Raw genomic sequence first — 25620 nt, forward strand, 5'->3', positions numbered from 1 at the left:
GGGAGGGGAGGCCTTGGTCCTGGAAAGGCTTGATCCCCCCGTGTAGGGGAATGCTAGATTGGTGAGGCAGGTAGGTGGGGGAGCACCCTCACAGAAACAGGGTAAGGGGAGATGGGATATGGGGTTTGCAGAGGGGAAACAGGGAAAGGGGATAACATTTGAAATGTAAATAAATAAAATATCCAATTAAAAAGATTATTAATAAAAAGAAAGAATAAAGTAGGAAATCCATTGTTCAGTTCTATTGATGACATCCTGTATATTCAACTTGCACTGCACATATTATCCAGCCTGATCAACCTTCTGTTAAATCATGCTTGCCTTCTTACGTTTGCTTTTGCTAGTGTAAATGTTGTTTTATTCTAAATTAAGGTTAAATGATACTGTCACATATTCATTAGAAATAATATTGCTATATTCATTAAACTTGTTGAACTCATTAATACTAATAAGGCTTCTCTGTATGATTTAATTTTTTCTTGTTATGGTGATTACAGAAACAATAAGTTGTGAATCTTTTCTCTGATGAATAAAAGAAATATTTTCTTCAATTTTGCAATATATCAGAACTCTCATACAGCTTAACTTAAATAATTTTAAAGAAAAACTGAAAATTAAGACCATTCTCTGATCACTGATTTAAGGGTAGGTATTTTAACATTTCATACATTATTAATAATACATTGATAATGCAACTCACAGTCTGAGACACATTATCAAACTGTAACAATTTATGTTTAACGATTTCTCATTTAAGTAGTTGATTTTTCAAGTAAATCTTGTTGCTATGCCAATATTGTATTTCTATACATTAGGGTCATATTTGAATTGCTTCTATGTTCATTATGATCACTTATATTTTTGAGAGTTTTTTTTTAATCTAGTTTTGTGCAGTTATTTGTTCTAAATGTTGCTTTTTTTCTCAGCATATATTTTTGGTGTTTGAGTAGTTAAAATAGTAGTGGACTCATGGAGTCCTCTTTTGATAATATTTTAATAAATATGGTTTGAAGGAATGACTCTTGTAGTTAAAATCTAATGCAGAGTTTCTTTTCAGTTCCACTAACAAAGAATGTTTATTCACCCTTCCTCTGCTCAGCAGTTATTTGTTCCTATTCAATATCGCCATCACAATGTCTCTTGGTTTTAGTTCCTTAAAAATTAGATGATAATTTTAATGTTTGCTTGTAGTCAATATGCTTGCATTGGTTTTCATGTTGTCAGACTAAGCTTTGTTTTTATTTAGCATTTCGTTTTCTTATTTAGTACTTTCTTCTATTATGTATTATTTTCCCCAAAGTAGCATTAGTAAAATTATATTGATGGTAAGTTCTGTGTTTGCATGTATGTTTAATTAGTATATATGTTTACATTTTCATGCATATGTACATTCATGCCTGTAGACATGCATGGAAAAGCCATAGGCTGTATCAGCTCTCCATCTTATTTCACAGATGCAGTCTTCCCTGAAGACTGGGCTCATCAATTAGCTAGACTAGCTTGCCAGAAAGTTCTGAGGATCCTCCTTACTAAGTTCCCAGAAATAATGTGACAGTCCTACATCACAGTGCCTGGATTTTGTATGGTTGCCTGGGAAAATCAACTCAGGTTCTCATAATTGCATGGCACTTTACCTATGAAACTCTCTCTCCCACTGTTTATGTTTTTGCTTACTAAAGGGATCTTTATGATTGGGGCTGAAGCTCATTGGCAGAGCATTTAGTTTGCATACGTGAGATCCTACTTTCAATCATTAGTACTGCCAGAAAGAAAAATATTAATTTTATTTCAATCCAGAAGCATTCTAATTTTACAGTAGTCTTGGAGTGCAAGGAAGTTAGGTGGATATTCAACTTAGATATTTTGTTATTTTCTGTAAATGCTTTGGCTTGCTATCATTTTTATTGAGTTCTGCTTTTATCACTTTACGAGTCACTATAATTCAATTTTCCTTAGTTCAATACTAAATAGTCATTGTTTTCTGGGCATATAGTTGTTTTCATTACAATGTATATTAATCAGCAATTACCCTTTTTCTCAACTGATATACATTTAAGTTTATTGATCTTAAATTTATATTTTAATTTTTAATATCACTATATATTCAAGTTAATCCTTTGAAAGTCAGCCAACTGTTCTTCCACATTTATTCCCGGTTATTTGCTAGAATCTTTTTGGAATGATTACCATTTCAGATCTCAAGATAAATTACCAAATTATGGCTATAAATTCGCAATAGCCTTGGCACAAAAATAGTCACATACACCAATATAACAAAGTAGAAGACCCAAACATGAGTGCTTACAACCAGAGCCATCTGATATTTAACAAAGATGCTTTAGAAACACACAGTGGAAAAAAGATAGCGTCTTCAACAAGTTATGTCAAAGAAACTAGATATCAATATATAAAAGAATAAGATTAGGCTCTTGTCTTTTACCATGCACAAAAATCAGCTCTAAATGGATCAGAGACCTCAAAATGAAACCTGAAACACTAGAGGGAAATAGGCAGTACCCTACAGACATACTTTCTAATAGGACTTCATTTCTTCAAGGATTAAGGCTAGCAATTGACAAATGGAACCTTATAAATTAAAAATCTGCACAGCAACAAAATAATCATCTTAGTGAAGATAAAGCCCACAGTATTGAGGGAGAGTCTTTTGAGGTTCTATAATTAAAAAAAATTAATGTCTAGAACAAATATTTTAAAAAAGAAAAATAGTCAAGAAAACCATTGGCTTGATTACAAATAAACTGTAGACCTGAATAGAGAATTTTCAAAGAATTTAAAATGGCTAGGCTAGAATATGCTAATATATATTCTAGTATATAGATAGATAGATAGATAGATAGATAGATAGATAGATATAGATATAGATATATTCAATTTATATATATATATATACATATATATGTATATGTATATATACATATATATGTGTATATATATATATATAAATTGAAAATTTGTCTCTCTTAAAATACAAACTGGTCTTTGTTTCACCTCCCTCCACTCCTTCCACTCACACTCTCCCACCTCCTTCCTCTCTCTTATAAATCTACTTCTCTTCCATTTCCTCTCATAATAAAGCAGGCCTCCAAGAGACAACGACCAAACAAATACAACAAAACAATGCATAATAGGACAAAGCAAAAGGAACCAACAGGAAGAAAAGAGTCTCATGAGTAGACAAAACTACCCGCTCACTGTTAGGAGTGCCCAATCTTCTATGACATCATCTTCATAAAATATCTTCCTTCTTCTCTCTTCTGAATATCCCTATGCTATATATTATAAGAAAGTTATTAATAAAGAATAACATGTTTATAAACCTAAAACATTAGTAAAGATATCTTTAAAATATCTGTATCTCTTCACATTATTTTTAACTACAATGACAGCATTTCTATGGCAGTAGAAATTCAGAGTGCGGAATAGAATTTTACAAATGTCTTTATTTTTCTGCATTCATAGTAGAAAAAAGTTTTATTCAGTGTCTTTAAATCTAACTTTTGTAGTCATTTCTGATAGAGTGCATGAATAAAGCTCTAACTGGCTATTTGTCTTGTTTCTAATTCTTTTGCTGTTATAGACAATTATATATATCTCAGGCAATGCCACAAAAATCTTCCTGGATTGATTGCCTTATTCTTATCCAGTTTATGAACGTTGGTTTGGTGACATTGTTTATTTAATTTGTAAGTTTATATAGAGAATATACTTAGATTTGGTACAGGACTATAAAGAAGACTAAAAGAAGATGTTATCCATTTTAAGATTTGTATCAGTTGTAACACAACCAGCAGCTAAGTGTCTGCTTGTTCTTCATGCTTATAAAAGCTTGTGTTAACCAAGTGCCTCAACTATTTACCAGATAATGAACATGAAAGAAACTGTCCCAAATGTTTGCATTTGCATTTATTTAATTATCACATATGTGGGCAGTTCAGTTAACAAAATAAAACCTGTAATAAGAAGCAACCTATTCCTATTTTCTGGAAGTGTATTTTGTTCTATTTGTTTTCTTTTAAAAAACAAATAATTTAATAATGATTCACAATGTTGTGAGTTGTTTTTTCTTTAGCAAGATATGTGAGGTAAAATTCTAATTTAGTTTACACTTATATTCTGATAAAACTACAGCACATGAGTACATGAACATTTACATGTACTTAATTTAGAGAAAAATGTTAATAACTGTTTGTGTTATATGATATCATATATGATTTTAATCATTTTAATACATTTTACAGATAGACTCTAAACTCACAGACTAACACAAAAGAGCTCTCTTCTGGCCTCCACTGGTACTTGGGAACACAGGTGATACACACAAATATTTAAAAATAATTTAAAAAAATGAAGAAACCCAACAACTGCATCCTAAATCAATGGTGGCGACTAAAGCCTGTAATTACAGCTCTTGGGAGGTAGGGGCACAATGATCAGTAGGCACTTAAGGCTAGCCTCAGCTGTATAGCAAGTTTAGAGCTGGCCTGGGTTTACATATGACTCTCTCAAAACACCAAAACCTGTGTTCTGAGTACTAAGTTCAAGTGCATGGACAGACTCAGAATCTTACCCAAGGTTTTTTTGTTTGTTTTTTAATTTTGCAGAGTATAGAATAAATTAAGTGGTGGCCATCTGGGTTATTTTATACTCTGAATTTCTGTGGTTTGAAAATGAGATGAAGATATAATTTCACTGTGTGTTATCTTCTTATAAAAATGTGTTTAACTCATTTCTTTAAAAAGTAAAAACCAGTATTCAAAGTTGTTGATCATCAGTAAAAAAAACCTTTCATGTGCTTTTTTAAAATACTGCCTAATGAAACAACTTGACCGGGAGAGAAAATGATGCTATGTTATTTTCAAACTAAGTTCTCCTAAACTGTTGGTGGAAAAAAGGGTTGATTGTGAATGAGTGGTAAGGAGTTAGGGCTCCTGAGAACCGCTGACTTTGGTAAAATTATCAAAGTGAGCCTACTCCAGTTTTTGAATGTTTATCATATGATAATTTGTATACTCACACATAGAAGGTATTTTTTAAGCACTAAGAGATTGATTCTTTTGTTGTTGAAATGTAAAAAACTTCTGACCAGAGTTTAAAGTGTATAATTCTTTTGAAAACTATATCATTCTGAGAAATAAAAAATGGCAGGACCATTGCTTTCATTAAAATAAAAAAAAAGAAAACGAAATTAGCTAAATAGAACATAATTGTTCCATAGCTCTAGAAGCTGACTGTTCTAAATTAAGGTGTTGGTATCATTGCTTCTTTCTAAAATACTTGAAGAAGAATATATTCCATGTCTCTTGCCTAAACTGACAATTTATTTTATATAATTTACCCACAATGTCAAGTAGTGAATATCCTGGCTGAATATTTTTGTCTGGAGTAGAAAAGAAATTGTCCTATTAAAGATATTTTATTCATTCATTCACCCATTCTTTCAGTAATTAACCACTGGCATATAGATTATAGTAGAAACACGGGTTGGTTTATAGTACTCTGCTAATAATAAAGCTAAGGGAGAAACAGTGTGAAGGGTACACATCCTGTGCTCTGTCTTTGCACTGGCAATCAAAAGAGGCTCAGGGTACTTACCACTTACCAGATGTTTGACCTTGGCCACTTAGCCTCTCTGTACCTCAATTTCCTTTTGTGTAAAATGAGAATAATAAAATATCTTCATAGTATTGTTTTGAGGATTAAGACAATCAATTGCAGATGCTTAAAATAATGCCAGACATAATTTAAGTGTCCAGTCATTATTGGCTTTTATTGGAGTTACAGGAAAGCCTAAAAAATCCAGTAAAGTGATTACTAATAGCTAAAAAAATATTAATATCTAAAGAAGTATTTAAAGTTAACACACATGATACAGATTTCTACAATACAGACTCTCTTTTACTGTAAGCATTTGCATACACATACACATGTGTGTGTGTGTGTGTGTGTGTGTTTTCATGGTTTCTATGTTTGTATATGCATGGTTTCTATGTTTCAACAGCATATGCCTCTACATATGAAAATTTTATGATGTTTTCTGATGAAAAAGCTGGTAATGCTTTCCTCAAATAAATAAAATGGAAAACTTGTTTTCTTTTTACTGGGTTGCACCAGTGGCTTTTAAAGAAATGATCACTGAAAGCATCTGCAGAATGAGCAATCAGAGGACAGTGTCACATGGACAGACAATCCCAATTCTTGCATTTCTTTAGAGAATTCCAAGAATGTAGAGTATGATATGATTCAGTTGTCCATTTAGCATCTTAAAGGGAAGGCATATTTTTTAAAATATCTAAGAATATATACAAAGAAAATATGTATAAAAATATGTAGTAAAATAAATATGTAAAGTAAGAAGATCAAGTTCTTACAATGTAGGAATTAAGTCAAATTTTCTTTTACTTCATTGTTAGATTCAAGAGAAGCATACTCCTCATCATGTCCAAATGGGTGAGGTAAAATGCATATGTGGAGGTTAGAATATGACATTCAGTTCTCAGTTCCCTTCTTCCCTTTCTGTATCAGAGACTCTCTTGTTGTTTCTGCTGCTTTCTGAATCCCAGCCAGATGTTCATATGCTTCCTGGGAAATTCAACTGCTTCTAGCCCCACCACATATCTCCATAGAAAAGCTGGTGCACACTACACAGAGCTGTTTGTGTGGGTCCCAGGGGTCGAACTCAGGCCACCAGGTTTCCATGCAAGTTCTTCTACCTTCTGTGTCAACCTAAAAGCACAATTTATCATTTTACATTGAAACTGATATATAATACATTTCTGAATATGTGCCTTGGAAACTAACACCAAAATCTGTTTTGATTTTGTGATATTAATCCCATTATTTATATCATAATTTTATAGAAACAATGGATGGACAATAAGTTAACTTACTGAGAAAATATTATATAAGGCTGTATGTTAATATATTAGCTACTTTTTCATAGAAAAAATATAATTTTAATATTAGATATCAGATTATTAAAATTTATTCATGCTAATTGCACAGAAAATTACATATCTTTTTGTTATTATTTGTGTTTGCTTGCTTGTTTGTCTGTTTGTGACAACATCATACTAGGTATCGATTGGTGGCATAAAGCTGTATGTAAACCAGGCTGCATCCTGAGTGCTGGTATCAAAATGTATACTATCATACCTGGCCTGCAACTTGTTTCAAATCTACTAAATAAATGTAAACCAAATTTATTTTAATAGTAGAATTTGAAATTAAGTATGAAAATGGAAAAACTGAGTAAGCCAACTTGTTACAGATATCACTGACCATGAACTAGTTTTTGCTGTAATTAAGAGAAATCCATTATTTTTTTTCAGGTTTTATAGATAAAGGAACATTACAATATTTTGTCAGATCTAGTAGCAATATCTTTTGACAATGTAGTCTAAAAAGGTACATGGAAGCAAATCAAAATTACTTATAATTGCTTATAAATGAAATTTAAATGGCACAAGGAAGGGCCAGCCTTGATTCAAGCTGACACACGTGATGAGATTAAGCAGTAACAAAATGAAAGGTACAAAAAAAGTTCTGTGATGTTCTTATTACTAGAATGTCAACTTGATTGGTATAATAGTTATCTGTGTATTAATACAGTTTCTGAGAGCTACAATACTTGGCTTAGTGATCTAAGAACCCAAATTAAAGTGCCTAGACTGTCTGGAGCCACAGGTTTCAACCCTGTCAACCAACTCTTCACTTTCTGCAGCAGATAAACCACGTTCCAAAAAGCTAGCTCTTTGTGTAGCATGACACCTTCAGATCAAGGCCTGCCTGCATGTCACAGGCAGCGCAGATTATTCAGTAGGTTTTCTATAACAGTACGGCTTTGTAGTTAGCACATGTGTGGAACCATGTGACCCAGAAACGGCCTGACCCCAGGAACATATTTAGAATTCTAAAACACTTTCATTTTCTGTAACATTGAGGATTTTTTTAAAGAAAATGAGATAGGAGGAATCGTTTTGTACCAACACCAGGAAAATGACCTGTGAGAAAGAAAAGGTATTTGTAAAGTATTTTCACCAACCAAGTAACATTGGACGGGAAAAACAAGGCATCAAGAGAGAATGCACGGTGGTGATTGTAGGCCACAAAGTAAATGAGATTCTAGAAAATACAAAAGTTGTTGTCCTCAGAGGAGCCATAATCACATAGCCATATGCTAAGCAGCTAATGCCGCCAGCTCTCTCACCTCATTACAGACTGTCCTCAGTTATTTAGTTGACAGAGTAACAGTCTACAGTAGTAAAGAATTTAACCAGTACACTAAAACATTTTTTTGCCATTCCATTATTTCATTTTATCTAACCATGATTTATTGTTTAATTTAAACACAAATTTAAAAATTGTTTTTTTCTCACAAAAATACCCCCAATACCATCCAATGGAAATATTTCAGATCAGATAGTTCAAGATAAAAAAAAATAAAGTAATTAAGTAAAGGTAATTCAAGTACAATAAACATTTATGAAAAATAAGGAGGAAAAAGTTAGACAGCCATTATATCTCACATGACCTAAAGTTAAACAAAAATTCTTTGAAGATCTGGATCAATAAATATAGCAAAATAAATAGGTAAATGATTTAAGGATCAGCCTTTGAGTTAGAATCAGGAGGTTTTTCTACTGTAATCTTCATTACTTATGTTAGTCAAAAGAATTAGAGTATTAAGTGTTATTAAGTGAAAGAGAGAGTTTAGTGAGTACTGGAAGATTTACAAGCTTCTAAACTGCATTTCCAAGTGCTAAATCTAATGTAAGCATGAATCAGGGAATAATTATTGTCCCTGTTTTGTAATAACAGATATAACAAGTGTCTGCACTATGAACAAATGCACTGAAGATACCACTTTTTGGTAGACAATGTGGTCGTGACAATTTATGGTCTTAATATATTAACTGTAGTCTTGAATTAAGACCATAGCTAAACTGATTAATTGAAAGGCACATCCAGAAAGGAAAAGTTGCCTCTGAATCCTTTCTCATTATAGATGAGGACAGCCAGCCCATCAGAATACCATTCAGAAGATCATAGTCAATGAAGTAGCAAGCTAGCTAATCGTGTCTCTCAGGAAACCATATAACTCACCCAAGACAAAATGATTGGAAAAGAACGGGTCTATTTCAGAAGTCAGGAATTACTTGTGATGGACAAATGTTGCTTTTGAATCTGGAAGAAGTTTTGAAACTTACAGCAGTAACAACAGCTGTTCTATGTGAATTCTAAAATATCTCCAGGAATCCAGGCTATAATTGCATGTAATAGGCATCAATTTGTCTGTCTAGAGCTTGCAGATTGCAGTATCCCAGGTGTCACTGTTTTACCACACTTAGCTACTGGAAACTGTAGTAACTGTCAAGACTACAATTTTTCATGTAGGACTGTTCAAATAGACCCCAGGGTATGTCTTTGAATAGATCACTTTACTCACAGGAGAGCCACAAATCCCTGAAAGTCAGAAATATCACAGCAATTTTAGTGAAAGTCACCACATAGTAATCCCAACCAGAAGCATTTCAAAGTTTTTCTGTAATTGAGACATTAAGGGGGCAACTATTGTGCTTTAATTTTCCATAAAAATAAGCCTATATGGGAGCTACCAGATTGACTTTACTTTTTTCTTGCAATCTACTAGTACTGATAACTTGTCAGAGCCATGATATAAAGATAACATACAATGTTGAGCATATTTATGAACAAAAATTTAAAATGCAAAGAACTAACATGGGGAAACATTTTAACTTGTTACAGTACAAAAATTTGGAAACATGTAATCACTACCTTGTTTAAAGTATGTTCCTTATAGTTCAAAGCAGAATGCATACTTTTGTAAAGATATTAGCCAAAGCACTTTTGAATAAAATAATTCAGATAATCAAAATTGTACTTAATTTAGCAAAAATCAATTCTATAGGAAATAAGTTTTTTTCAAGGTAGAGTTATAACCTGTCAAGACAAAAACAACAAACAAACATTTTTTTGTTATGACTTACGAATCAAAAGCATTGAGTCCAGAACAAAATATTAAGTTCATTTATGCTACCTAAGCACAGAAGAAGTACTTACAAGCAAACTAAAACTGTGGATAAATGAATATACTTTTAACCCATGCTCCAAGAGGTACATCAGTTGTGTATAAAAATGGTTGAATTTCCCTGTCCCATAGACACAGTATAGAACAAAAAGGCCTACATTTTAATCAAAAGGTTATATTTGTGTACTAATACATAAAAATAAAAGATTAGGATGCAGTAGCAAAGTATTTCAGACTTTTCAACTCTAGTGAACATGAACTGTATTTAATATCTATACATTTAAGAATTTGGGAAATACTACAGATCATTTCTGCTCAGACAGAAATATTTTATTTGTTTCAGTTTCTATTTTAACTTTTCTTTTTTATTGTTAAAACTTATCAATTGAACATTATATATAAAAGCTTCAAAAATCAATAATTTTATCTCATGGTGAAAGCTAATTTAATTGAGTCTTGTTCACCAATCAGATCAATCAATTTCAGCAATGAAAATTAATTGAAATGACCAATAAACTGTGCATCTGAAGAAAGAGTCATTTGATAATGATTCACAAATTTTATTAAATTCATAGTTATCTACATTATGAGGAGTTTCTTTAGTGGGTTCTGAGTACAAAAGCTATATTTCTTTGACATAAAAAGAGGAGTTTCATGTCCTGTACATCTTCCATTAAACAAACCATTTATTTTTAAAAGCATTTAATCCAATATGCACTTTGGGTTTTGAATCTCAATATATGCCCATTATATATGGCCATTAGCTACTACTATTCCATGATGACAAATAAATTAATATTCCTGGTTTCTTTTTTTTTTTAAGAAAAATTCTTAGCATCTGAGTTTTCATGTTTCTATATTTGAGTTATGAGAGAATAGAAACCATCATGTTTTATATCAGTGATTCTATTTTCATTTATTTGAGGGAAAAAGTAGTTGTTTTTAATTGTCATTATGTAATATCTAAAAACATCTGATTTAGTATGATAATAAGGGAAATTAAAATTTTCTCCTATAGCATAAATATCCTGTACTTCTGAGTGTTTATAAAAGCATAAATGTTTAAAACTGTAGATTTTGTTTTTATACATTAACACTGACCCCCACTCAATTATTATGGTCTCCATGTTCATACTCATCAGCCCTCTGAACACTACAGTGCTTCAAAGGAACTTACTAAGCTATGGACCTCCAGCTTTATATCCTTCCATCTGTCTGCTCAGGTAATGATCAAGACTCTAGAGCCTCAGTTTCTAATGTCTTTGCCAGCTTCCTGGAGGAGGAACATCTTCACCAATAGTTTTGTTGAAATTTAAGCTTTTGTTTTGTTTTGTGGTCCCAGAAATAGTTAGTGATCTAAACCAAAGATAAGAAAATATCTAGTGTAAACTGTACTGTGGTTTTCATAAATGATTATTAAATTCAGTAACAATGTTGGTGTTACCAAACTCTATTGTAAGCCAATTGTAAAAATGTTGCATTGGAGTCAATTGAAAGATTATATGTTTCTTGGTGACATGAAATTCCACCTGGAAATTCTAATGTACTCTTCTTATACCCCAAGAGAAGATAATAAATCCTAACATAGTCACATAAAATTCAAATACTTTTACTAGGAGAAAGACTAGGCTGCTTGATATGCCATCTATAAAACCTCCATTAGCTATACCTGAATACAGACCCATGTTATTATTACTTATTGCTGATAATTAATTGATAAATACTGACTAAACAGTAAAGTGTACTACTGACAAAATAATTTAAAACAGGAATAAATTGTTCACACAGTTCAATTATAGTGCTGTACAAACTATTTGATTCTTGGAATTAAAACCAGTTTCAGAGTTTCACATAATGTCTTCACTTACTTAAAAAGGCCATTCTTTCACAGGACATATAATCATCAAACAACAGATGATTAAAAAAACTTGTGAGAAATCAAAGCTACTCTTTACCACGGTAATGTAGGCTGTTACAATGTAAAATGATATATTCTGTTTATCATTGTTTGTTATTTATTTAAAATTACTCAGCAACTGTAGCTGAAGGGATGGTTTAGAGATTAAGAGCATGTACTGTTTTTAAGAGGATCTGAGTTCAGGCAGCTCACAACTTTCTTGTAATTCCTGGTCAAGTGTTGGGAATTCCAACACTTTCTTCTAGCCTCTGTGGACTGTCTCATTAACATTACCATATAGTTTATTACTCACAATTAAAGATAAATCTGAAAATATGTTCAACAATTGGTAACTGGCAAAATTAGTACACATAAACAGTAGCTTCCAATTTTCAACATAAATTTAACTAGAAATTATTAAAACCCTAAAAAATATTGAAAAACGTTTTTTTTTCTTGACTGGACATATAAATAAAATTCAAATTTACAACTAATACAATCTCTCACAGACAGCCTGACTTCATCTTCTGTTGTAGCAAAACGACCCGGGGAGGCATTTCTCTTTTCATAAAAGGACAGAATAAATAACACTTGGAAATTTTCAACCATATAATTGCCTTAGCAAGATATGAACAAGAACAATGGACATTCCAACATTGTTAAGGAAATCTCTTGAGAGAAAGTGCCAAGATGAAGAGATGTATGCAATTAATGACAGCTCTGTGTGTGTGTGTGTGTGTGTGTGTGTGTGTGTGTGTGTATGCGTGTGTGCATGAGAGAGAGAGAGAGAGAGAGAGAGAGAGAGAGAGAGAATGAATCAATCAATCAATCTTATCAAGAGTGAGACCCAAATTGGTTATTAAATACAAAGTGATCTACCCTAAAAAATATACATATGAGCAATATTTCAATAACTCAGCAGTATATTTGTGTATGTGAAAAATTATGTATATACATGTGTATGTAAATTCATATACATAAAAGAAAGTACCCAATATTTATATACCTACATATATATCTAAATATCGAGAGGGGGGAGGGAGAGACTGGAAGTTGTAGGACATGAGGGACTAATAGGCAAGAGCAGAAGATGATATAAAAGCAGTACAAATATATACATTTTAAAGCAGAAAATTAATATTTCCTTCAATAGTTTTTTCTGACATGTCAAAAATGACCTTGCCAATAGTTTATGGTTTTAATCAACCCATTATCTGCAAATTTAATGGGTAGAACAATAGAATGTAAATTGTTTTAAGGCAAAGATGATGTCACATGCCTATAGACACAGTTGAGTTAAGAGGGGAAAAAACTTGAGAACAATTTGCACTGTTTATATACATAGTGAGGCCTACCAATACAAGAAAGGAAAGAAAGGGATCAAAGGAAAGGTGAGAGAGAGAGAGAGAGAGAGAGAGAGAGAGAAGAGAGAGAGAGTTGCATGTGAATTTTCGCTATCCCTCCTTAGCTCCTGGAATGGGCCACACTACCAGCCCTTACACAGCTTCCTTTGAATCCACAGATAAAACACAAACACGCACATGCACACACACACACACACACACACACACACACAAGCAGACATACATACCGTTGTCCCTTTGCAATTTGCTTTTGGACATAATTGCTGGACACTGCTATCTCCCACCTAGAAAAGCATGCCCTTAATAATATTTCTATCTCTGCTCCTCCTACCTGTCCTAAACATTAGTTCTAAGGTACATCTAGTGTCTGCTAACAACCCTGACAACCCTCCTCTAGGAGTGGCCACAGGCCCCCTCTCCTCCCTAGACCTCACATGACTGCTTGGTTCTTCTCTCTCCAAAGAATGTCAAATTGTCCTCTCCTCCCTTGAGTCTCTCTCCTTTCCTTCAGGAACCCGGAAGTCCCACCTATGTTTTCCACCTAGCAATTGTTCAGCGGCTTTCTTTACTGACAGATCAATAACCAACTGGGAAACAGGACAGCATCAGAACTACCCCTACACCTCATCCTTTCTGTCCAATAATAAAAATTTTAAAAACCTCTTTTCCCAGACATAAATTGAACAAAAGCATAACAATCATGTAAATTTCAAAGTATGTTGTACAAATGGCACTCTATTTGTCAATTAGATAAAGTACGCGATCATCATTCTTAACTTAAAGAATTATGATTCTATCCCTAGGTTATGTTTAGATTTTAACCTGTAAAGCTATCTGAAAACCATGTCTTACATGCTATAACCTCTCTCTCAATGTTAAACAACTCAAGTTTTATTATGGGACTAAAACTAGCCTTCAACCCCATCAGAAATCTAAGAATGACTTAAACATTACCTGAATATATAGAAAGTACCAAACATAGCTTTCAAACATAAAAATGACTGTAGACAGTTGACTATCTGGACAGCCCCCTAATACCTAAAAATATTAGAGCATCAGTCTTCAGCCTTCTGGTCCAGGATCAGACCTTTTAAAAGCAGAATTATTAAATACTGCTTACTTTATCATGGCAAAGCCAACAGTGTCTGTATAATGTGTCCTTTTTTTAACACTATTTTGTCTGTAGATGAAATATGCAAGTTCTGCCCAGTGGCTACCTTACCATGATAAGCAACCTCTCCTAGAGGTGAAGATGCTCAATTTCTCCTTTGAAACAAGAAAGGAGTGCTGTCAGGAGGAGATATGTCTCATCATCTAATGATTAAATAATATTAAATGTCACACTCTATGGATTTCTGATTTTTGTAGACTATCTATATACAAGGTAATCTAAACTGTTAAACCTTGACTACTCTTAGCTATTTCTAATTAAAATATATCAAAAGCACACTTTTATAATTAATAAGAACCTAACATAACCATGATTTTTCTGTTGTGGATTGCCATAGTGTTTTTTGTATTTTGATGTTAATTTTTCTTCTTCAAGAGGGGCTGTCGCAATGAGTGTATCATGTACTCAGGTGATTTCATGTGATCCTTTTCCCCATTTTAACTGGTCAAATAAAGGCTAGAGACTGTAATTAGGCAGTAGAAGGGAAAGGTGGGGCTGGGGGTTTTAAAAAGGGAAACACAGGAAGGAAAGAGGTAGAAGAGGAGATAGAGGAGAGAAGGGAAGACAGGAGAAGAGGAGGTGGAAGGACGATGGAGCAGAACCATCAAGCTTGGGGAAGCTGCAAGTAGCAAGCGATCTCAAAGCTGGAGAATAGAATAGTGTGCTGGTATGTCTACCCAATCTAGGCATGCAGCTTGTAAATATAACCGAGTTGTGTGTTCTTTGTATGGGTTTACTGGGGCTGGAGATTTATTACATCAAATTGGTGCCCACCTTACTGATTAGAACCCAAATAACTTGAGATAAAAGTCCATTGCTCCTCTGCACAACTTTCCACTCCACTGTTCAATCACAGGCTCTAGCATTTATTTGACTGACAGGAGCCTGATATAGCTTTCTCCTTAGAGGTCTTCCAGAGCCTGAAATATACAGAGGCAAATGCTCACAGCTAAACATTGAGGTGATCATGGGGTTCCCAATGGAGGAGTTAGAAAGAAGACTGAAGGAGCTGAAAGGGTTTGCTGCTCCATGAGGAGAGCAACCATAACAATCAACCAGAGCTCCCAGGGTTTAAACCACCAGCCCAGGAGCACATAGGGAGGGGCCCATGGCTCCAGCTGTATATGTAATGGAGGATGACAGTGTCATGGGTTGGTGAGGAAGTCCTTGGTCCAGTGAAGGCTGGAAGCCCCGGTGTGGGAGAAATCCTAGGTGGGGAAGTGAGAGTGGAAGGGTGGGTGGGGGCATATCCTCATAGAAGCAGGAGGAGTGGGATGTGATAGGGGGTCCCTGGGTGGGGGGAAAGGGGATTACATCTAAAATGTAAATAAAATATCCAATAAAAAATGGGAAGAAGCAGGGGTCCAAGCAGATCAGCTTAGTATTCCTGAGGATGAATCTGGTCAAAGCTGTACATTCTGTAGTATATAAATCTCACAAAGAAAAATTGCTGTTTGGATTGCAAGCTGGTACAACCACTCTGCAAATCAGTCTTGTGGTTCCTCAGAAAACTGGAAGTAGTTGTACCTGAGGATCCAGCTATACCACTCCTGGACATATTCCCAAAAGGTGCTCCAACATATAACAAGGACACATGCTCTACTATGTTAATAGCAGCCATATTTATAATAGCCAGAAGCTAGAAAGACTCCAGATATCCTGAAACGGAGGTATGGATACAGAAAATATGATATATTTACACAATGGAGTACTATTCAGCTATTAAAAACAATGACTTCATGAAATTCGCAAGCAAATGGATGGAACTAGAAAATATCCTGAGTCCTGAGTGAGGTTATCCAGTCACAGAAGAATACACATGGTATGTACACACTGATAAGTGGATATTAGCCCCAAAGCTTAGAATACCCATGATACAACTCACAGAAAATATGAAACTCAAAAAGTAGGAAGACCAAAGTGTAGATGCTTCAGTCCTACTTAGAAGGGAGGACAAGATAATCATGAGAGATAGAGGGAAGGAGGGACCTGGAATGGAGACAGAAAGGGGAGGAAGAAAAGGGGAATCAGGATCAGGTGTGGGAGGAGATGAGGGAGATGTCCAGAATATCAGGAAATTGAAAGGAAGTGTGTAGCAGGGGAGGTGGTGGTAGGGGGGACTGGTGATAGGCACTAGAAAGTCTCAGATACCAGGGAAGAAAGAGTTTCCCAGGATGCATAAGGGATGACAATAGCAAGAATACTCAACAAAGGGGAGAGAGAAACTGTAGCAGTAATATCCAGAGGTTAAGCATGGCCCCTGGTTGAGGGATGGAGCCACCCACCCATCTCAAAAAATTTAGCAGCGAATTGTTTCTGTCTAAAGAAAATTCAGGGACAAAGAGTGGAGCAGAGTCTGAAGGAAAGGCCATCCAGAGACTGCCCCACCTAGGAATCCATCCCATCTGCAGACACCAAATCCAGACAGTATTGTCAACTTCAAGAAGCGCTTGCTGACAGGAGTCTGGTACAGCTGTCCCCTGAGAGTCTGTGCCAGAACCTGACCAATACAGATGAAGATGCTCACAGCCAACCATCCAACTGAGCATTGGAACCCCAATGGAAGAGTTAGTGGAAGGACTGAGGGAGCTGAATGAAATTACAACCCCATAGGAAGAGTAACAATATCAACTAACTGGGCCACCCAGAGCTCCAAGGGGCTAACCAACCAACCAAAAAGGACATATAGAGGGACCCATGGCTCTAGCTTCATATGTAGCAGAGGCCTGAGATATGCTAGGCTGCCTCTCTCCTAGCTTCAATCTAATTTTTAAGATTGAATTCCTCAATATTTTTATTTCTCTGTAATTATTTTTTTTCATTTCCCTTCTGCTTACTGCATAAGCCTATTCTTAAGCTTAATCTGTCATACAAGCACAAACGATGCCAGAAAGCCTATGGAGCCCATGTTCATAGAATTTGAATGCTACCATGGCAAGAACTTTTCAAATCTTCTCTAAACCATTTTTGTCATTCAATCTCTGTAACTTCTCCCTTCTGTGGAGCTTAATATCTCTGTATACTTAAGAACATTTGGACAATTACCATTTTACTCCCTTCTATCCTTAAAAGCAATTACATCAAATTTCCTTTATCTTTATCCTTTGCTTGCTGGAGGTCAGCAGCCTTGACTGCATGGCTCTGTCCCCCTTCATCCAGGCAGCCCATCCTACCCCACAGTAGGGCTTCCAGTGCTTCTGAACCCAAACCCTTTGTATTAGCTCAGAACCATGGGAAGGATTCTCAAGTAGCTGGGTCAAAATCTGTATATTCTCTTTTATCCTAAAAACAGTTAATCCAAACTTTAGAAATCTATCCTTTGATTACCTGCTTACAGGAAGCAGGCAGTTTTTACTGTCTAGCTCTCTGCCTCAGAACAGCCATCCTGTCTCTTCCCTGTGTTCCTTTGTTTAAGTTTTCTGTGTGATGGAGCCCCAAGTGACTTGCTTGGCTCAATGAGAAAACAACTCTACCCTCTTCCTTGATCTGTATCACTGTGTGTATATGATCAATCCGAGAATACCTAAATTAATAGTGGATTCTCACCTTCAACATTGTCATCTGTCGAGTGTAGTTTTTCACTACCTTACCTTAGCTCCCGGAATGAGCTGCGCTACCGACCCCCACACAGCTTCTCTTGTATCCATAGATCTCACACACACACACACACACACACACACACAGAGTTGTTTCTTTTCAACTTGCCTTTGGACACAATTGGTGGGCACTACTATCTCCCACCTGGAAAAGTGTGCCCTTAACAATATTCTTATATATACCCCTCCTACCTATCCTACTGCCCTAAACTTCAGTTCTAAAATACATCTAGTCCCAGCTAAATATCCCTGACCTCCTACCTGTAGGAGCAGCCTCAGGCCCCACTCCTTCTGAAACCTCACATGGCTGCTTGGTTCTCCCTCTAAAGCCTGGCAAACTCTTCTTCTCTCTTGTGTCTCTCTCCTTTCTTCTAGGGATGCAGAAGTCACACCTATCCCTTCCACCTGGCAATTGGTCCATGGCTTTCTTTACTAACAGATCAATAACCAATTGGGGAATAGGACATCATCCAAACCTTCCATACAGAAAGATAAACAGAGACAGAGACAGAGAGAAAGGGAAGAAGAAAGGTAGATAAGGGTGTGCATGGGTGAAGGTAAATGGAGGTAAAGGACTTATGTTAAATCCAATTCCATGATCAATTTTCATTATTTCTAGTTACTCTCTAACCCACATGGAATGTTTCTCAAAATGCTGACAAGGTTTTGTATACATGTCTCCCAGGTGGGATGAGACTTTTTCATGAATTCTTCACTGTAGATAATACAAGTTCTATGTTAAATCAAGGTACTTCTTACCAGCAAGTATGATGTGTAATTTGACAAATTTCCAAATTCAGGTGCTTATAAAAGCAAATCTTTGAAGCAGCACTCCTTTAAAATTCTGAATTTAAAGAATCAACTGAAAACTGTGGAAGTGATTTTCATTTTATAGCCTTACATAATGAGGAAAAGGTCATCTGTGTTCTGGGCATATGTACCTTGGAAGAATTTTCCAAACAGTTCTGCATCATAAAATAGAATCTATGTGCTATTATTTATCTGATCATGTTCCAAACAAAATCTAAGTGCTTATATAAGAACAATTTAAATACTGGGATTTAATGTCTTGCCAAAACAATGATGTTGCTTAATTTTGCTACCCAATCTACTGAATACAGAGAAGTGATAAATTAGAGAAGTGAATTATTCTCTTGATTTTATAATTCTCAAATATACGGGCAATTTTTATTATTCTTAATAATGTAGACTATATCACTACTAAGAATCAAATAGTCTACCTTTAGCAATGGGAAAAATCTTGGCTGGTCTGTTTAAATGAAAAGGGATCCAAGATGAGAGCAAACTTATAAAGAACATTTACTCATTAAAACTTGGACTGACAACAATGACTGGCCCAGCTTCAGACACATCGCATGGGCAAGCACCAATCCTTGATGCTATTAATGGTACTCTGTTATGCTTGTATCTAGCATGGCTGTCCTCTGAGAGGCTCCACCCAGCAGCTGATTGAGACAGATGCAGATACAGACAGCCAAACAGTGGATGAAGCTTGGGGACTCTTATGGAAGAATAGGGAGAATGATTACATCTCTATTGGGATAAGTATTCCACTGGAAGACCAACAGAGTTAACTAACCTGGATCCTTGGAGCTCTCAGAGACTGAACCACGAACCAAATATACATGGGATGAACGTAGACCTCACTGCACATATGTAGCAGGTGTATATCTTGGTCTTCATGTGGGTCTTGAATAACTGGAGCAGGGAGATCTCCTAAAAGCTGTTGCTTGTCAGTGGGATATGTTCTGTTAGATAGGCTGCCTCAGTGGGAGTTGATGTGTGTAGCTTCACCGAGACTTTATATGCGAGGGTAGCAGGAGAACCACTTTGAGGGAAAGGACCTGCTCAAAGGGGAAGGGGAAGGTAGATGAGGGAAGGACTATAGGAGGGGTTATGGGGAGGGGGACAGTGAGACAGATGTAAAGTGAATAAGGAAAAAAATGAATAATTAAACTGGGCTTGTAACAAATCACTCTTTTTCTAGTATAAAAATGGATGCAAAGTTACTTTCTTTATAAAATATATAGTAGGAAAGAAAAATAAATATGTAAGTGATAAGTAAATAGTTATCAGAAGGGAAGGCAGGTGCTGCAAGTGATAATCATGAGAGGCCACTTGAAACTATGTTATAAAAAAAAGGTTTAAAACATCTCTCTGATACTTTAAAGTTTTATTTACTTTGGTTTTATGTGTATGAGTATTTCGGCTGTATTTGCACTATGCACATGCAGTGCACACAGGGGTCAGATGAGGGCACTTGAACCCTTTAAATTGAAATTCTAGGTAATTGTGGGACACTATGAAGGTACTGAGAACTAAAACCTTGAGTCATCTGCAAAAGCCACAAATACTTTTAACAATCGAGCTATCTTTCCAGCCCCCCAAAAAGTTTCTACTGAAATGTGTGAGTAAAAAAAGAAAATTACCTACCCTGTAATTCTGGTACATAGCTGGACTGACAGTAAATTGTCTGATAACCTAGATCACTAAGGAGCAGAGAGAAATAAAGAAAGCATAGTGTTATGCTAATAACCTTTGTATTACACAATTTAAAATCTTTAATGTAAAAAAATTGGGTAAAATGAGTTAAATGTTTTGAAAACATGAGTACTGAATTCTTTTAATTGCCAATTGCAAATGATTACTTTAAATTATTTGATTCTTTATAGGCACAGATTTTTCAAAACCTACTTTAATAAGGGTTCTTAAATGCTTCAACCTCCCTTCTATCCCACCAACCAGTGGTAGAGGGAAAGAAAGGTTTATAGGGGATGGATAGTTATGTGGACCTGTTTAGAAGTAGTTCTTTGAGGCATTTTCAATCTTTATTGTCATCATATCAGTAGTCCTGCCTAAAACACCAAACACAAATGAGTAGCATTGGCTAGATCCAGAATAAACAAGGCGGGTCCACAAATTAGCATGAGTGACAGCAGAAGCAGCAAGAAGTAGCTGGAATATCACAAAAAAGTTATCTGGCTCATTTCTCTCTACAAAGTCATGACAAGTGAAGATCAGTGAAAACCAGCAACGTGTTGCAAAGAGTCTGTCAAGAGAGTTGTCAGTAAAGACCAGCAGAGTGTTGCAAGGTGAACCAACACAAGAATGTCCTCTCACTATCTGTGGGGTTATATTTTTATTCTCTCTAAACATCTTGTGCCCTCTCAAGTATCTGTTCCAGCAAAACATCACATGCCCTTTCACAGGATAGCTGGTAGAAGAACATCACTTATCTGTTCTCACAAAATCAGCCTCTCACATGTTTGCTTTAGCAAAATTCTCCCCCATAAGACAGCTTCCAGAAAAACATCACATGACACAACTGATTCTCCAAAGAAACCAGAAATTTCTACTTCAATTAATCATATTGTTTTCTTTTACAAAACTTTTAAAGACAAATATCTCCTTCAAACTAAAAATTACACAGATAATGCCATGTACAAAAAAATTTCTTCATGTCCAGATAAATGTAAGAAACTCTTAAATAATACAACCTGAATGCAAGTCTATTCTATCAAAGGCAGACTATTTTGACCCTTTTTTGGATCTACATTAGTCTGACACTTTACAATACCAGACCATGTCTACTCTTCCACTTTCATTTTCTCACAGTTTTAGTTATGGAACCCTGGCCTCAGCCGTCACATTAACTGTCGCTCTATTCTTTGTATTACTTGTCAGAACTTTCTCTTCTTCCACTTTGACATCTTTATTCTCATTTTTGTTATCCTTATCATAAAACATATAAGCCTACATAATCTGATTACTTTTACCAAAACAATTTCTTTGAGAAACCCAGTTTCTTTCTATCTGGGGCATTATGGAATCACTGATCTCATTCCTTTAATTGAAGAACACTTTTTTTATTTCTATAACTGTCTTAAAATCGTGCTCATTTACAATGTCCTATTCTTAAAATGTATCTGTACACTAACTCTACTCAACCTTTTACTTAAGATTGATTGTAAAGGTCTTTTTTAATAAACTCTTATTCAACTCCAGAACTAACAACCCACTTTATGATTGCAAAAATTATTCAAAAACATTTTATTTGTTTTTGGGAATAGAATCAGTCTATTTCACATTGAAATTGTTAAAAAGTGAGGCCCTCCTCTACTTCATCTGAAGTATACAGCACCAGGTACCCTGGGTGCTTCATGAAAGAGATATTCAATATGTATCAAAATTTGGGTGGATTCAGTTAGCAGGTTAAATTTTATAATCTTCATTATCAATTTACTAACATAAATTGTGGTTTCCTGTTTTAAAATGGTGCAAATATATGACTGCATTTTAAAATACTTCTTTAGATCCATTGTTTTGAACTCAATTAATCACTAAACATAGAAAAGAAAATTGTATCATCAATGCAGTCAAAGTTAAAATACAAAGACATTAGAACCAAATTTGCTTTGGGTAAAGAACTATTTTAATGAGATATAAACTGATGCAACATGATCCAAACAGATTGTATGTAACCGAAGTCCAACATTAGGAGAGAAAAATGAATTATTGCTTCCTTGAGGAATTATTTTCCACTGAACCTTGAATGAATACTAATTGCTAAAATGGTAATACCAACAACAATTAATCAGAGAAGGATGATTTATAAGATGACTATTCATATAAAGACATGATTCTGATAGCCAATGAGAGGAAAAAAATGTACCACCAGTGAACTGATCTGGAGCAACAAAAACAAACTAAGATTTGATCTAATATAGTAGCTGTAATAGGAAATATGGAGATTTGCTTCTGATACACTTAGAAACTAGAATTGTAAAGAATTCGAAAAGATACAATAAAAGTTGAAAACAAAATACTCCAAAGGCAAGATTTTTTTTTCAATGCTAACATGCATGCATGTATGAAAAATATTTGCTTGTTTGTTTTGTTTTGTTTTTCCATTGTGTAGCAAAAAGTATGTCAAAAGTAGGCATGGAATGTGATGTGATTTAAGTATCCCATTTAAGACTAATCACTCTCTAGTCTCTTGTTCTCTGCACCTTGATCAGTTGTGGTTCTCTGCATTGTCATCTACTGTAAATAGAGGCTTATCTAATTATGTCAAGACATATTAATTTATAGGTTGTCTTAGTTAGGGTTTTACTGCTGTGAACAGACACCATGACCAAGGCAAGTCTTATAAAGGACAACATTTAATTGAGGTGGCTTACAGGTACAGAGGTTCAGTCCATTAACATCAAGCGGGGAGCAGGACAGCCTCTAGGCAGCTAGGATACAGATAGAGCTGACAGTTCTACATCTTTTTCTGAAGACAGCTAGAGGAAGACTGACTTCCAAGCGGCTAGGGTGAGTGTCTTATAGCCCACACTCACAGTAACACATCTACTACAACAGGACCACACCTTCTAATAGTGCCACTCCCTGGGCTGAGCATATATAAGCCATCACATAAGTATAATGATAAGCCACTAGAAATCAATTTAAAACTGTATCAACTAAGTAAAATAATAGTAGTAGGCTCCATCTTAAGACTATAACTTGTCTAGCAACAAGTTCTTGGCCCAACCAGGTGTGGGTTTCCTCTTGGGTATGTGACTTAAATTCAATCAGAAAGTGATATTTTTTATCTCATTCATTTCATGTCACTATGGCAACAGTGGAAATATCTTGCCAGGCCAGATGTTACTGTAGTTCTCAGGGTTCCAAGCTGTGTAAGATTTAAAATTACTTCTCTCCTGCAGTAATATGTGTAGCACCTACTACCACTATGAATGGTAGCCAGGGGGAATGAAGCTTTACTCATGGATTATTGGAGAAAAGAACGAGGAAAACTTCTAAAAGCCAGAAGTGGTAGATGAATACCAATAAACTATCTTCTAGATACTACTAGAGAGCTGTACACATGAACAGACAATGATTATGACAGGATGTGCATGCCATGCACAAGCTTAAATGAGACCAAATCTTAGTATAGAGCTGGGAGGTAGACATATAATCACACCCAAGGCCAAACAAAAACAAACAAACAAACAAAACCATTATATCGCATGTCTATAGACACAGCAGAGTTAAGAGGGTAAAAAAACTTGAGAACAATTTGCACTGTTTATATACATAGCAAGGTCTACAAATACAAAAAAGGAAAGAAAGGGATCAAAGGAAAGTTAATTGAGAAAGAGATATAGCGAGAGAGCGAAAGAGTAAGAGAGGGAGAGGGAGAGGGAGAGAGAGAGAGAGGGAGAAAGAGAGGGAGGGAGTTGCATGTGGGCTTTCCATACCCCTCCTTAGCTCTTGGAATGGGCTGTACTACCAGGCCCTACCCAACTTCCATTGAATCCACAGATAAAACACACATACACACACACACACACACACACACACACACACATAAACACATACATACAGTTATCCCTTTTGAACTTGCTTTTGGACATAATTGCTGGGGCCTACCATCTACAGAGATGGAGAGACCCCAAAGTGAGCTTGCAGGAATGATTCAAAGCACATTAGGTAAATTCTAGGGAGGGGAAGATGACCTCTATCTTAACTGTGGCTCTATCTTTAGGGACATTCTAGAACTGATGCTGGTGCTGCAGGACTTGAAACTGTTGCTGGAGAAATCTAGAAACTGTTTCCTTTGCCCACTTTTTGGAAACAGAGATTTAGACCTAATCTCCTGAATGGCCAACTCTGTTCCTACCTGTTCAATATAGTACTGGAAGTCCTAGCCAGAGCAATTAGACAACAAAAAGAAGTCAAAGGAATACAAACAGGAAAGGAAGAAGTCAAAATATCACTATTTGCAGATGATATGATAGTATACTTAAGTGACCCCAGAATTTCCACCAGAGAATTCTTAAACCTGATAAACAACTTCAGCAAAGTGGCTGGTTATAAAATTAACTCAAAAAATCAGTAGCCCTCTTCTATGTGAAAGATTAACAGGGTAAAAAAGAAATTAGGGAAATGAAACCCTTCACAATAGTCACATATAATATAAAATATCTTTGTGTGACTCTAACCAAGCAAGTGAAAGATCTGTATGACAAGAACTGCAAGTCTCTGAAGAAAGAAATCGAAGAAGATCTCAGAAGGTGGAAAGATCTCCCATACTCATGGATTGACAGGATTAATATAATAAAAATGGCCATCTTGCCAAAAGCAATCTACAGATTCAATGCAATACCCATTAAAACTTCAACTGAATTCTTCACAGAGTTAGAAAGAGAAATTCTCAAATTCATTTGAAATAAAAAAAAAAGCCAAGATAGTGAAAACAATTCTCAACAATAAAAGAACTTCTGGAGGAATCACCATCCCTGACCTCAAGCTGTACTACACACCAATAGTGATAAAAAATTGCATGGTATTGGTACAGAGTTAGGCAGAAAGATCAATGGAATAGAACTGAAGACCCAGAAATGAACCCACACACCTACGGTCACTTGATCTTTGACAACAGAACTAAAACTGTCCAGTGGAAAAAGGACAGCATATTCAACAAATGGTGCTGGTTCACCTGGAGGACAACA

The sequence above is a fragment of the Grammomys surdaster genome, unplaced genomic scaffold (assembly GCF_004785775.1).
Source record: "Grammomys surdaster isolate TR1022 unplaced genomic scaffold, NIH_TR_1.0 264, whole genome shotgun sequence".
In the NCBI taxonomy this organism is placed as follows: Eukaryota; Metazoa; Chordata; class Mammalia; order Rodentia; family Muridae; genus Grammomys; species Grammomys surdaster.